Source organism: Macrobrachium rosenbergii, chromosome 1, assembly GCF_040412425.1.
Source record: "Macrobrachium rosenbergii isolate ZJJX-2024 chromosome 1, ASM4041242v1, whole genome shotgun sequence".
In the NCBI taxonomy this organism is placed as follows: domain Eukaryota; kingdom Metazoa; phylum Arthropoda; class Malacostraca; order Decapoda; family Palaemonidae; genus Macrobrachium; species Macrobrachium rosenbergii.
This window is the reverse complement of record NC_089741.1, coordinates 22,806,492-22,821,918: the sequence shown is the minus strand read 5'-3', so window position 1 is coordinate 22,821,918 and position 15,427 is coordinate 22,806,492.

Below are 15,427 nucleotides of genomic sequence, written 5' to 3'. Positions count from 1 at the left end.
AGATAACTATTGTATATCAGAAGTTCAAACTACAAAGAAATAATTTTAGCAGTTTATGCTACCTAAAAGATTCCAGATTATGATGAAATTGGGAGCTTTAAAAGCTTCTGTTTTGATATGTCAAATGACTTCATTTGAGTTCAAAGGGAAACGCATAGGCATGTAATTGACCAATAGTCGGAGTCAGCTCTAACAGAATACGGGGCATGGAATTGTCAATGTATGTTTAGGGAAATCCAGTTTTGATAGGTAAGTGATGTTTACAAATTCGTAAGTAATGGGTCCCCAAAAACTTAAATAAGGGGTCCCCAAAAACGTAAATAAGTTATGGAGAAGGAAACCAGTTGAAACTGTAAAAAGGGAAGCGGGAATGAAAATGCTCATAGCACAAGCGCATAAAAATTCTAATTCTATGAAGTAGTTATGGGATCCTGTCTTCCGTGAAGAAAGAAAGTTTGTGTATGTATATATAATTATATATACATACACAAACTTACTATCTTATATATATATATATATATATATATATATATATATATATATATATATATATATATATATATATATATATATATATCTTCTTCATCTTCTTTTAACGTGCTTTTTTCCCATTTTTGTATGGGGTAAGCACGATGCCTTCTTTTGAAGGACTTTTGATTTGGCTGTGGGGTAGACCTGTAGTCTCGATCGGCTGCCCTGCCTGACATCGCTTAGACCCCGGTAGCGTATGTTTCATGTATCATACCCGACCCAACGCCCTTTCTTCCCAGCAGCGAGAGGTGTTGTAGTGGCTTTGTTTCGTGTGTGTATTTAGTCTGTAACACCCATTTGCTTTTTAAGCAAACCTATCCGTTGATTACATATATAATCCCGGGATGTCTACACGGATAGCAAAGTGTCTGCCTCTCTGATCAGTCGGCTGCGGATTTGAACCCGCGCCACAGACCTCTACGAAGTCCGAAGCTGCTGCTGTAACCGACTGAGCCATCGAGGCTCCATATATATATATATATATATATATATATATATATATATATATATATATATATATATATATATATATTGTATGTGTGTGTTTCTGTCCGTGTGTATGTATGTATGTATGTATGTATATAAATATGTATGTATGTATCGAATACTTCTGTTACTCGTTTAAAGGGAAACAGGTTCTAGTGGTAAAAGATAGAACGAAACTGTTTGAAAAATAGATGGCTTCATTATAAAGGTCGCGTAGTGTACTGGGGTGGACTGGTCTTAAAGAAAATGCTAAGGAAAAGAAACTGTGTCAGTGTAAATTTACACGCAGAAGTCTTTTAATATATTTGGATATGTACGGTAGATGGTCAGTCTGGAATTTTTACTTACGTGTTTTTAAAAACCTTCCTTGACGACACTCCCTCAGAGAAAACCTCACGATTGATTATTTCTTTCTTTCTTTTATCCATTCACTTGAAGTCGACTTTATTGACGTGTTCTGAATTTCAATTGGCATTTACTCGATATTCCCAATTATTTTCCCCTTCTTGTTCCGCCTCTGATTAGAGAGCTTTATCTGACATTTCCAAGAAGTGAAGACCCACGGGAAGGGGTCCTCGTGGGGTTGGGGAGCAAGAAAGACTTTAGGTCATTACCTAAAAGTTTTTTGATTGATGGAAGTAGCAGTTTTTTTAATGACAAAAAAAAAAAAAACTAAATGAGAGCGAGTGTTTGGAAGATAAGCTGCTTTTACTATAAGAAGTTTCGCATGATTGATTTTTTTTAATATATCCTTCTGCCTTGATTTATGAACAAGTTTTCTGTCATGGTATTAAATCTGCTAGCTTTCCCTTTATGAAAATAATTTTCTGGTTTATATTGCTTTTAATATCTTTATGTCTTTGTTGAGTCATCTTTACATTTTTTTTGTCTTTGTCTTGTTTTAAAATGTGCATTCTGTATTGTGGAATCTAGGTTTGGAAGAAAATGGCCATAGGAATTTTTACTTGTTTTGATTGATAACAATCATCGCCTCCAATGCCGTTCGATACAAAAAGCTTCAGTGAAATTTTGCAACTTATACCTTTACTGTGCCTTCACTTCCACAATTCTCTACTTATCTCAAGCCTCCCTTCTCATAGTTCTCATCCAAGTAGGTCTATGTCTTCCAACTCTTTTGGTTTTCCAAAAGAGGACAGCTAACACTCACACGCTATGCTCCCGGGAGTTTTTGGAAGGTCGTATTCAAGCCATTTACCTTCATCATTGTCTGCTCTATATATGGAACTTCCGTAATTTCCTTATAGTATAGTTTTTAATCCTGTCCTGTCATCCGACTCTCAGTATTCTTCTCTAAACCCATATTCTCAAATCGACAAAATCATTTAGGTGTAGTTTCTTGCTCGTATATCAGTACAAATCGAACTAGAATTATGTGTAATCTGACTTTCGTGTTCACTTTCAATCTGTTTGATTTTCAGATCTTATTCGGCCTGTCCATAGTTTGATTCCCTTTTGTAGTCTTACTAAGTCCCTGCTGAGGAAAACCTATAGTGAATATCATTGTTCCCAAATATTTGAAAGATGCAACATCATTAATCCTTTTGCCTGGTGGTATTTAGTCCATTTGTATTTCTCCGTCCCCCAGTGCTTATGTTTTTCTTAGATTTACTTTGAGTTTCATCTTTTTAGAGAGTCTGGATAATGATGCATTCTGTCATGCAAGCTTTGCAATCTTGTGGTGTTTTGCTGTTTAAGACAGCAACATCTGCATATTTTGAGTTTGTCAGGTTATTATCAATACTCGACTCTAAATATATCAAGTTATTATCAATACTTGACTAAATATATCAGGTTATTATCAATACTTGACTAAATATATCAGGTTATTATCAATACTCGACTCCAAATATATCAGGTTATTATCAATACTCGACTCTAAATATGTCAGGTTATTATCAATACTCGACTCCAAATATACTAGGTTATTGTCAATACTCGACTCTAAATATATCTGGTTATTATCAATACTAAACTCTAAACATATCAGGTTATCATCAGTACTTGACTAAATATATCAGGTTATTATCAGTACTCGACTCTGAATATATCAGGTTGTTATTAATACTCGACTCTAAATATATCAGGTTATTATCATTACTCGACTCCAAATATATCAGGTTATTATCAATACTCGACTCTAAAAATATCTGGTTATTATCAATACATGACTCTAAATATATCAGGTTATAAATACTCGACTCTAAATATATCAGGTTATTATCAATGCTCGACTCTAAGTATATCAGGTTATTATCAATACTCTACTCTAAATATATCTGGTTATTATCAATACTAAACTCTAAACATATCAGGTTATCATCAGTACTTGACTAAATATATCAGGTTATTATCAGTACTCGACTCTGAATATATCAGGTTATTATTAATACTCGACTCTAAATATATCAGGTTATTATCATTACTCGACTCCAAATATATCAGGTTATTATCAATACTCGACTCTAAAAATATCTGGTTATTATCAATACTTGACTCTAAATATATCAGGTTATCAATACTCGACTCTAAATATATCAGGTTATTATCAATACTCGACTCTAAATATATCAGGTTATTATCAATACTTGACTCTAAATATATCAAGTTATTATCAATACTTGACTAAATATATCAGGTTATTATCAATACTTGACTAAATATATCAGGTTATTATCAATACTCGACTCCAAATATATCAGGTTATTATCAATACTCGACTCTAAATATGTCAGGTTATTATCAATACTCGACTCCAAATATACTAGGTTATTATCAATACTCGACTCTAAAAATATCTGGTTATTATCAATACATGACTCTAAATATATCAGGTTATCAATACTCGACTCTAAATATATCAGGTTATTATCAATGCTCGACTCTAAGTATATCAGGTTATTATCAATACTCGACTCTAAATGTATCTGGTTATTATCAATACTAAACTCTAAATATAACAGGTTATTATCAATACTTGACTAAATATATCAGGTTATTATCAGTACTCGACTCTAAATATATCAGATTATTATCAATACTCGACTCTAAATATATCAGGTTATTATCAATACTCGACTCCAAATATATCAGGTTATTATCAATACTCGACTCTAAAAATATCTGGTTATTATCAATACTTGACTAAATATATCAGGTTATTATCAATGCTCGACTCTAAATATATCAGGTTATTATCAATACTCGACTCTAAATATATCAGGTTATTATCAATACTCGACTCTAAATATATCAGGTTATTATCAATAATTGACTCCAAATACATCAGGTTATTATCAATACTCGACTCTAAAAATATTTGGTTATTATCAATACTTGACTCCAAATATATCAGGTTATCAATACTCGACTCTAAATATATCGGGTTATTATCAATACTCGACTCTAAACATATCAGGTTATTATCAATATTCAACTCCAAATATACCAGGTTATTATCAATACTCGACTCTAAATATATCAGGTTATTATCAATACTTGACTCTAAATATATCAGGTTATTATCAATGCTCGACTCTAAATATATCAGGTTATTATCAATACTCGACTCTAAATATATCAGTTTATTATCAATACTCGACTCTAAATATATCAGGTTATTATCAATACTTGGCTCTAAATATAGCAAGTTATTATCAGTACTCGACTGTAAATCTTCTCTTGTACCTCCGACCACTTTTTTTTTTATATAATGTATGAGAAGGGTAAATAACAGAGGTGGACTAACCTTCCCTTGCATCACTCCGTTATTTACTGAAAATTCACTTGACAGGACCCCATCACCAGTAACATGTCATCTACCTCGTTTATGGATAATTGCAGTTAGCTGTACATGTTTCATGGAAGGCCATATTGGTCTGTGGACGCAGTCAAATAATAATAATAATAATAATGATAATAATAATAATAATAATAGTTGTATAAAACAACAGAAATGAAATAGACATGGAGATTAGAATTCAAGCATATTTGAAAACCTCATCTTTTCATTTGAGAAATGTACAGTATCGGGCTGCGATTATTATCGATCTCTACTTACCAACTTCGGGATAAAGAAATAGATACAAAAGACTAACGAAGTCAAACGATCCCGTCCATTCTTTCTCTACTGGTGTACTTCTCTCTCTCTCTCTCTCTCTCTCTCTCTCTCTCTCTCTCTCTCTCTCTCTCTCTCTCTCACTTTTTACCTGTTTGCCTGTCTGTCAGTTTGTGTCCGTACATACATGAGCTCTGCCGGTATGGATACGTCATGACATATCTTTCGAAGATGACATTCTCTCTCTCTCTCTCTCTCTCTCTCTCTCTCTCTCTCTCTCTCTCTCTCTCTGTGTGTGTGTGTGTGTGAGAGAATAGCGTTATGTAAGTGAAATGTTAAAATCAGTAATAACCTCTCTGGATATTTATGCTTTAGAAACCCTAAATATCTCCTTTGACGATGCTATCTCCCGAAATCGGTTTCCTGGGCGTTTGATTTCACTATTTATTTTCCTTGTTTGTGCCAGTGCACCAAATGATCTTTTTTATATCTCCCGCCCTCCATGTCTCGGCGTTGTTTTCAGGTATTATTTTTCTGTCTCTTATCATTTCGTTTCGAGTCGCACCGTTTTATAACAAGTTAATTTTCATTAATTTCGTGTCTAATGGTCAGTGGACGAGAAGTTCCATGTGCAAAGTTGCTATACTGATGTAGGTCCTCGTAGTTAACTCTCTTCCTCTCCTTCTCTGCTTTGCCAGCATTCGTTGATCTTTTGGCAATAATTCACCGACATCGTTCGTGTACTGGATGTTTTCGTATGCAGTTTTCAAAGACACCCCGAACACCTTGTGTCCCAAGATCATTCATCTTTCGCATCTTTCGTTCTGTTACTACTCAGTTTTTCCCCATCATTGATACGAGCATGGCCAATGTAGCGTTATACATCTTATCTTTTCTTCTTTACAGCCTGTTCATATAAAATAAGATAATAATTGACATAAAATGCATCAAGGTAGCAATTGATATTTGGGGTAGGTTTGAATAGAAAACTCTCTCTCTCTCTCTCTCTCTCTCTCTCTCTCTCTCTCTCTCTCTCTCTCTCTCTCTCTCTCTCTCTCTCTCTCTCTTCACTACCAAACTGAAGGTGTTTCATTTTCCTTTTATCATTCTGTATGAATATTGTATATCCTCTTTGAAAATAATGCTGTAAAACATACTTTTTTTAATTTTATTTTTGTTATTGATGATTACCGATACATAGAGATATATATGCTTAATCCACTGGCTTTGAGCCATCGTTCCGCACATTTCGGCGGGCAACGGACCAGTAAAGTTTGTTGCAAGTTTAAAAAACGGTCAAGTTTTTAGGAAACGGTACGTTCACTTCTCGTCCAACCATTTTAGTTTTCTGTAAAAGAAAATTATTGTGCCAGCTTTGTCTCTCCGTCCGCACTTTTTTCTGTCATCCCTCAGATCTTAAAAACTACTGAAGCTAGAGGGCTGCAGATTGGTATGTTGATCATCCACCCTCCAATCATCAAACATACCAAATTGCAGCCCTCTAGCATCAGTAGTTTTTATTTTATTTAAGGTTAAAGTTAGCCATAATCGTGCTTCTGGCAACGATATAGGATAGGTCACCAATGGGCTTTGGTTAAAGTTTCATGGGCCGCGATGCATACAGCGTTATATCGAGACCACCGAAAGATGGATCTATTTTCGGTGGCCTTGATTATATGTTGTAGCGGCTGTACAGAAAACTCGACTGCGCCGAAGAAGCTTCGGCTCATTTTTTACTTGTTTTTCTATCCGAGCTTCTAACCGGCAGGCGTGAATAGACTCCAAAGGCAGCGCTGGAGCCATCTAAATATCTTTACCAAAAATTCTACCAATTTTTCTTTCCTGGGTCCTTGTCCTTCCTCGCCGTTGACAAGATGGAAGTGAAAGACTGATGGTCTCATAAAAACTGAAATGGACGAGAAATGGCTTCAAATTCCATCTTGTCAGGATTGGAAGGGATAAAGGATTATACTCCTGAAATTTGACTGTGTTTTCTTCTGGAATATATTTTGTAAACGCAAAGATCTTCAGAACTCTGGTTCAGCAGGATTAGAAACGAATCTCTTGTCAGTTCATCAAGACTGGATCGAGGATAATATTGCACGGCTAACACAGTACAACAAGAATAATCATGCAGATATACTAATATTGGAACCTTCCTTCTATTTCTGTTCTTCGTTACGCGTATCCCCTTTCTCCCTTCTTTCTTCTCCATCTTCTCTCTATTTGTCTCCAGTCGTGCTAATTAAAAGGAATAGGTTGGCCGTCTGAATGAGCCTTACAAAGTTTAATCGGGGTATAGACTGCTAGGTTAGAGAACATGGACTTAACTGTGATTTTCTTTAGGAAAGGCTATTTTGTTTTGGGAGTTATTCGGTCATAACCAGGCTTTCGAAACAAACGCTTGTGTATTTCTCTTGCTTCAGAGTAGACTGGGACTGTGTACTCGATATGAGAAAACGTTTAAATCCAATTTCTCTGGGAAAATAGGCAGTCTACCAGCTGTGCAAATAAAGCCAATTGTGCTCGCTCGGTTTTGGGTTCGTCCTTGAGAGAGGAATATGAACTTCCCAAATAATAATTCGGGTAAAGCTTAGTTGAAATGCGATTATTGTTGTTATTTTTTTAAGGTGTCTTTAAGGTCAGTCGACTGAGCTTTATCAGATCCTATACATTTTGGAACACAAATATGTATTTTAGGTTATATACCATGTATTATATATGGAATATATATATTGATAAGATTATTAAAATTTGTTATATCAGGTAGGATTCCACTGATGCTTTTTCAGTTTCCAGTTTAACAGTTGGGAAAATGTTTTCGAAAATGTGTGATAAGGATCTTGAAATGCAAAACCTCTGGCAAGTATTTTTTATAGGATTATTTTCCTTTTGATGATCCTCGTGTGGGCGTAAGTTTTATTCCCGTTTAATGAAGATGATGAAGATAAAGATGATGATGATGTCCGCCTTACAACTCTCCTAGGGCTGGCCCGAAGGATTAGACTTATTTTACGTGGCTAAGAACCAGTTGGTTACTTAGCAACGGGACCTATAGCTTATTGTGGAATCCGAACCACATTATAGCGAGAAATGAATTTCTATCACCAGAAATAAATTCCTCTAACTCTTCATCAGCCGGCCGGGGAATTGAACTCCGGCCATCGAGTGACAGTCCGGAGCTCTATAAACTGTGTATTTATTTATTTGGAGGAGACCTGAAGGTGAATGGAGTCAGCTGAGCGACGTTTACAGAAAGTTAAGATGTCGAAGCTTTCTGGGCTAATATTTATCCATCAAAGTTCTGCAGATGGATATGATCACATATTCAAGCTAGAATCACACAAACCTTCGACTATGTAAGATCTGTTATTATTTATTTCCTGGAAGTGAGGAAATAAACAGAATCAAATTAATTGAAGGCTGAAGATAGGAAATGGATGAAGGGACGTGTGAATTCACTGGAAATATATGATTGGATGAAGCTCTTATCCTTCCTTCATTTATGGAAAACAATATTTTACGTCGGGTTTTTAACAACTAAACGGATTACCCATTTTTTGTGGGATTGCTAATCTTTAGAGTAAATTTTGCCACTCAGAGCACAGTTATTCTTGATTTGTATCGTCATCAAAACAAGAAATAAGGAAGTCTATCTCTTATTCTTTATATGCCCTTAAAAATACATGCATGTTATACATACATATATATGTATATATATATATATATATATATATATATATATATATATATATATATGTGTATATATATATATATATATATATATATATATATATATATATTATATATACACAACATATATATACATATATATTATATGTATATATATATACACACATATATATATATGTAGATAGATAAAGTTTCTGTTCCTTAATTTGTGGACAAGATTCTGTTCATGGTAAGTTTGTCTTCTCTCATAAGTTAATGTAGGCAGAAAATTCTTAATACCTGGAAGCAAAAGTGAACTTATTTATTCTATAAGATGGCGAACTTACCAATGAACTTGTGAAAAGCTATATCAAAATGGGCTAAATTTTATAATAAATTGCGAAAAGTGGTTTTCATATATACTGTAGTCTCTGATTGGCGGCAGTGAATTTTGCTTCAAGGTATATATATGCCTTTTTTCTTTCTTTCCCTTTTTTTAATCCTTGTCGGCAGTCTCTCTCTCTCTCTCTCTCTCTCTCTCTCTCTCTCTCTCTCTCTCTATGTTTGTTGATAGTTTGAATACGTATGTGTTAAATGTATTGCATTTTCTTGCTGAATATTCTCATTAAAATGGTTTTTGTAAAGAAGCCGACCCTCTCATCAGCAATAATTTTAGCAAAGAAATTAACCCAATAAAATGAGTAAAGTCAGTTCTCTAAGCTTCATTAATTACATCACAGAGGAACAGTTTATCAACAGCGCACAAAACAAAATACATATCGACACCGAAGCAAGTCCTCTCTCTCTCCCCGGTGTAACAGTCTTTTTTTTTTTTTTCCTCCCCGGAATGCAAAATGTAATTTTCCAAAAAACGTCGAATCCGAGTTCCTCCATGAAGTGCCGCTTCAAAGGCAAGTAACTTCACAAAGGCTCCTTCCTTTGAGAGCACTCGGGCAAGCGGCGTTTACTCAGCGCGTAAACACCGTAACGGGATAAAATGGAGTCACCTCTTTTTTTTTTCTTTCTTTCTTTTTTTGGTGGGTGAAATTCAGGGAAATTTCAGATTCGGTGTGTCGCTTTGCGCGAAGTTGTACTTCACACGGAGGAGAAGTCCTCCTTTTTTCCCCCACACATTCTGGCGGCTTCTTCCCTCATTTACTCTGGAAATCGGTAAACCTTTGTGTGCACGATTCAGTCATTCTTGTCTTTCTGCTTATGTACTCTGGAATTCTCTACCTGCTTTTACTTTCCCAGACTCTTTCATCTAAGCTGCGAGATTATTGCCTTTTCCATGATTAAACTCTCTCTCTCTCTCTCTCTCTCTCTCTCTCTCTCTCTCTCTCTCTCTCTCTCTCTCTCTCTCTCTCTCTCTCTCTCTCTCTCCAGCTGCAGGCCGTGTCTAGATTCGGGTTTCCTATGCATTCAAGTAAGAATAGAGCATAGTTCAAAGCATTGAAAATGGGAGCATACTGCGAAAAGGAATATGTAGCTTGATGAAACAGTTTATTAGTTCTTCGTGTTATGTTGACATAATTATAATTTTATTTGTGCAAAACTATGAACGTATTTATATTTACCAAAGATACGGTAATTTTTTTTTAGGAAAGATAAGGAACTTAACATAAAATACATGCGTATGCTGGTATGAAATAGAGAGAAAGTGCATGCATGTGAGGGAGTTTGAACAATCTGTAGGAACACAAAGCAGGAAAAGCTAAACTTTTCATCAGAATTCTCAGACTAACGTTCATCACTGTCTTACCATAGGTCACCTTAAATGAAAAGAAAACAATGACATTACCACGTAGTCCATAACAAAATCCACGAAAATCCTGATATAATTCTCTTTATGTGGTTGTAAGTTACATTTTGTGCAAATAGCATGAGGGTTGAATATGAAATTGAAACTTTGTTCTCTTCTAGATTACCTAGCTAGGTACGAGGGCTTAGGTAAATCCGTTTATATATTTATCTATGAAAACAGGTATGCACGGCGCTTGTCAGTCTTTATTCGACCATTTCACGTGAAATATGACGTAAATTATTCTTCACATATATTTTCTCAATCACGCGGCTTTACCCCTTAGAGGGGCGTCTCTTGAGAGAATTGGTTTCAGACGGTGTTTGCCTTCCCGTTTTCAGCAGTTATCTTGGCTGCGAATCACCACAATCAGACAACAACCAGGTGAGAATGAGGATTTAAAATAGGCTTACCTTATGGCAGTACGGTGTCTTGCACCTCGGTAACACGTAAAAACCAGTAGGCATTCCATAAACTAGTTAGGACGAGAGAGATGAACTCAAGTCAACTCAAGTCGCTTCTCCTCAGTGGGAACGAACTCTAGCATCTCACTGCGGGAGGCGTGGTTGGGACCACCGAACTAAATACAAAACCATTTTCCTGAACAAAAGGTTCTCTCGAAAAACTGCGCAAATTTGAGGCCTCATTAAGAGAGTTAGGCGGGAGGACGTTTAATCAAAGGCTGTATCTTAACTTCGTTACGAAGAGAACACGTTGCTCCGGAAACACAGGGTTTAGTCAAACATTGTTATTTTTGATCGTTTCAGCGATCAAAGAAAATCGAAATAAAGAGCCAGTCTCGTTTCTTTATTGCTTCCATTTCGTCGAATTTTATCTGGCGTGAACCCCCAAATAAAAGGGAAAACGTCCATGAATTTTTCTGAACTGCTGTTGCGTTTGCAAATTGTTTGACGCCCTTCAGTTTCCCTGTCTGTGTTCTTACAGGCAAAAGATGTTAAATAAATAAATGAATTAAAATATAGGTAAAATGAAGCGCTAGGTCATTTACGATATTTGACACTATTTTCATAAAATAATCTTTTTATTCTTCATGTAGTAGAGGAAAGCGTAACTTCAGTCTTCTCACCAGTGCTGTGCGGGTTCGAAATCCTACCTGGGAAAGAGGATATCTCTATTTACTCCCTTTCGGATAACAAGATCTTCTCTGGAAAGCTTAACCAGGAAACACAAGTAATAGAGAAATCAAGAGACCAGTGTGACTATTGGTGAATGTGACTGACCGATTATGTAATGACAAAGTTTCCCAGACTGTATGATTACTTGAATTCTAAAGTCGTTCAAGAGCGATGCAAAAATACATGTAATCTGTTATAGATTATAGCTCATACATATCATGTGTACTTGCGTGAGCATATACTTACTATAGCACATTTAGTTCACTATCCTGTGCCTCGCAGCGCACGTTGGGTCACTCAGTCCCACAGATGTTCTGTGTAGGTTGCGAACTCGCGGATCAACCGATTTCAACCGTTTGTCACTCATATCATTCACTTCGAGGCTTTGTAATTCTCTGCCTCATTTCTGCGAATAAAGAATCGTTACTGAGTGAATATTTCTGAAAAAAAACTTTTATCAAAACTTTTAATTTTTTTGGCAATTGTTTCAGATCAAATAATTATTACATAAAAAAATGACATTTCAGGAGTCGATGATCTTGGTTGTTGCCACGCTGGCTCACAGAAAATAATAAATTAATCTATATAGAAGTATTGGTCTCTGTGTCACTTCACATAAAAAAAAAAGATAAAGTGCATGAGAATACAGAACGCCTAAACTTTCCAGTGATATGTTCAAGGAAGATGTTTTGGTTAAAAGAATTAAGATTTGATATATATATATATATATATATATATATATATATATATATATATATATATATATATATATATATATATATATATATATATATGTATATATATATATATATATATATGTATATATGTATATATATATATATATATATATATATATATATATATATATATATAATATTTATGTATATACATATATATATATATATGTATATATATATATACAGGTATGTATATATATTTATACAGGCGAAGAACAGAAAAATTTTTTCAATGTGTTAAAAGGAGCTGGTGCAGGAAAACAAGCAGATTCCATGTACATTAGTTTAATCCTACGTTTCGTGACCTTTTGTCACATCACCAGGGACATCTATAAATGAAATATCAGACATTAGAGTTCTTTCAAAACATTAAGCAAGTACATGAAAATATATGCACTAAATTACACTTAAAAATTATACATAAAAAACCACGGAATTAAATTATACATGAAAAAACCACGGAATTAATTTTAATTCCGTGGTTTTTTATGTATAATTTTTAAGTGTAATTTAGTGCATATATTTTCATATATTTGCTTAAGAACTCTGTCTGATATTTCATTTATAGATGTCCCTGATGATGTGACAAAAGGTCACGAAACGTAGGATTAAACTACTGTACATGGAATCTGCTTGTTTTCCTGCACCTGCTCCTTTTAATATATATTTATACACACACACACACACACACACACATATACATATATATATATATATATATATATATATATATATATATATATATATATATATAATACCCATCAAAAAGAAATGGCAAGGAAAGGCATCCTGATTCTTTATGGGTATATTTTTAATGCCAACGTTTTCAACACATTTGAAGTCGCATTTTCAAGCCTAAAAGATTTTCAGTGAACATTAGTATCATATAATAATCCTACTTCGAAAATACTTTGTGATAATTCAGTATGTCAACAGCTCTTTAAAATGAAATTACTTAAAAATCAATGCCATATTCACTGGCAGATGCACAAAATCAAAAGAGTTTATTAAAATCTTAAAATAACCTACCCCTACGAAAGAAAGACAAAAACTCACTTGCATATATAAAAAGAAAGCGAGGAAACCAGTTGTCCATGGGAAGCTATAAACAGTTGTACACACACACACACACACACACACATATATATATATATACACAATATATATAATATACACATTATACATATATATATGCATGCATACATATCTGTCTGTCTATCCATATGTACACACACACACACGTGTGTGTGTGTATGTAATATGCTTCACACTGGGATATCAACCTCGCCTCAGCAGTAGAGACCCAAGAGCGATCCCAGCGGCGCGCCGGAGAAACGGTTTGCGTCCATTTCCTAGAAAATCCGCAATACCTTAATTAACTTAAATACTGAATGATGTACTTGACAATTGGTCTGTGGTGGCAGGTTACAACCAGTGGGTTACGGGCCAACTTTTTCTCAAAATATTGCTGAGAACCGAAAGTTACCAATTCTGTGAATTCAACCACTTCGAGGGAAATGACATATTGTAGAAAATACAATATAAATATCTTCCTGACTCTCTCGACCTCATTTTAACTTGAGCGTAGGTAGCAGGATATGAAGCATTAGCTCCAATAACCCTTTATTCTCTCCCTGGATGAATTCATCAGCAAGTGTTTGCTTTCCCTGTCGTAATAATTCAATTGTGTTTTCCCTGTTTGTACGTGTGATTACATCTCTCAATATGTTGCTTTGTTTAAATCATTGCTTGGATACGCCTCCACATTATTGTGTTCTTTAGATCGTGCTTGCACGGAAGGGGGAGTTTATGGAAATTGCCTCATTTCTATTTGTTTTCTTTTATCATTCGTAAAATCATCGTCAGGTTTCACTCTGTGCTGCCATCTACACGTGTATTGCGTTTGTTAAATCTAGAAGTGTATTATTGATTAGCCTAACTGGTTCAGTGAGCCGGGTTGCGTACAATATGGACTCAACATGGAAATACAGAATTAACTAAAATTTCGCTACGCATTACGCAAGCTTTGTCATCTCTCTCTCTCTCTCTCTCTCTCTCTCTCTCTCTCTCTCTCTCTCTCTCTCTCTCTCTTCCCGTAGGGGGGTAGTGCCGTCAGTGCACTTCATGTGGTGCACTGTAGGTATTACTTAAGGTTCCTTGCAACGTGCCTTCATCCCCTATCTGCAACCCGTTTCGTTCCTTTTACTGTACCTTCTTTCATATTATCTTGCTTCCATCTTACTTGCCACCCTCTCCTAACAATTGATTCATAGTGCAACTGCGAAGTGTTCCTCTGTTACACCTTTCACACCTTTGGCTTAAATTCTATATTCAGTTCAATTCTCTCTCTCTCTTTCTCGCACCACATACATTTGATACAAAAAGGTCATGCATTATATATGAAAAATATCCTAGATTCTTTATACTGTATGAAAAACTGCTCTATCAATACAGTCATAATGACAGTGCTTTTGATGTTATTGGTCATTCGTTAAGACAAAATAATGGATATAAAGAAGTATGAAAACTGACAAAGTTTTGGAGAGACAAAAGAAAATTAAAGGAAATAAATCTTCCTGCTACAGGTAATGCATTTTGCAATTACACACTGGAACTCGGGAACGAATATAATCCCAAAGCTTCGTGGAAGTCCGGATTGGATTCGAGTCATTATTTATATGAAAGAGAAACCACATTAGACATTTCGGATGAATAAACGGAATGTAATGTAATTTGGTAGGAATTAACATTGCGTGGAAAAACTTAGTACGGCATAATCCGAGAAGCCTCAAGATGGATAGATTGTGTAATGGGAGTGAGGTCGTCTTTGATTTATACACATATTTTTTTATAATGATTTTTTTTATAATACATAACCTGGAAGATTCAGGTCAAGAGAATATATGCAATGTAATTATATACAGCGTAATACAGAGTAAATGTACCATTACATATAAACGTATAAAATAGTATAATATAACATGAAATA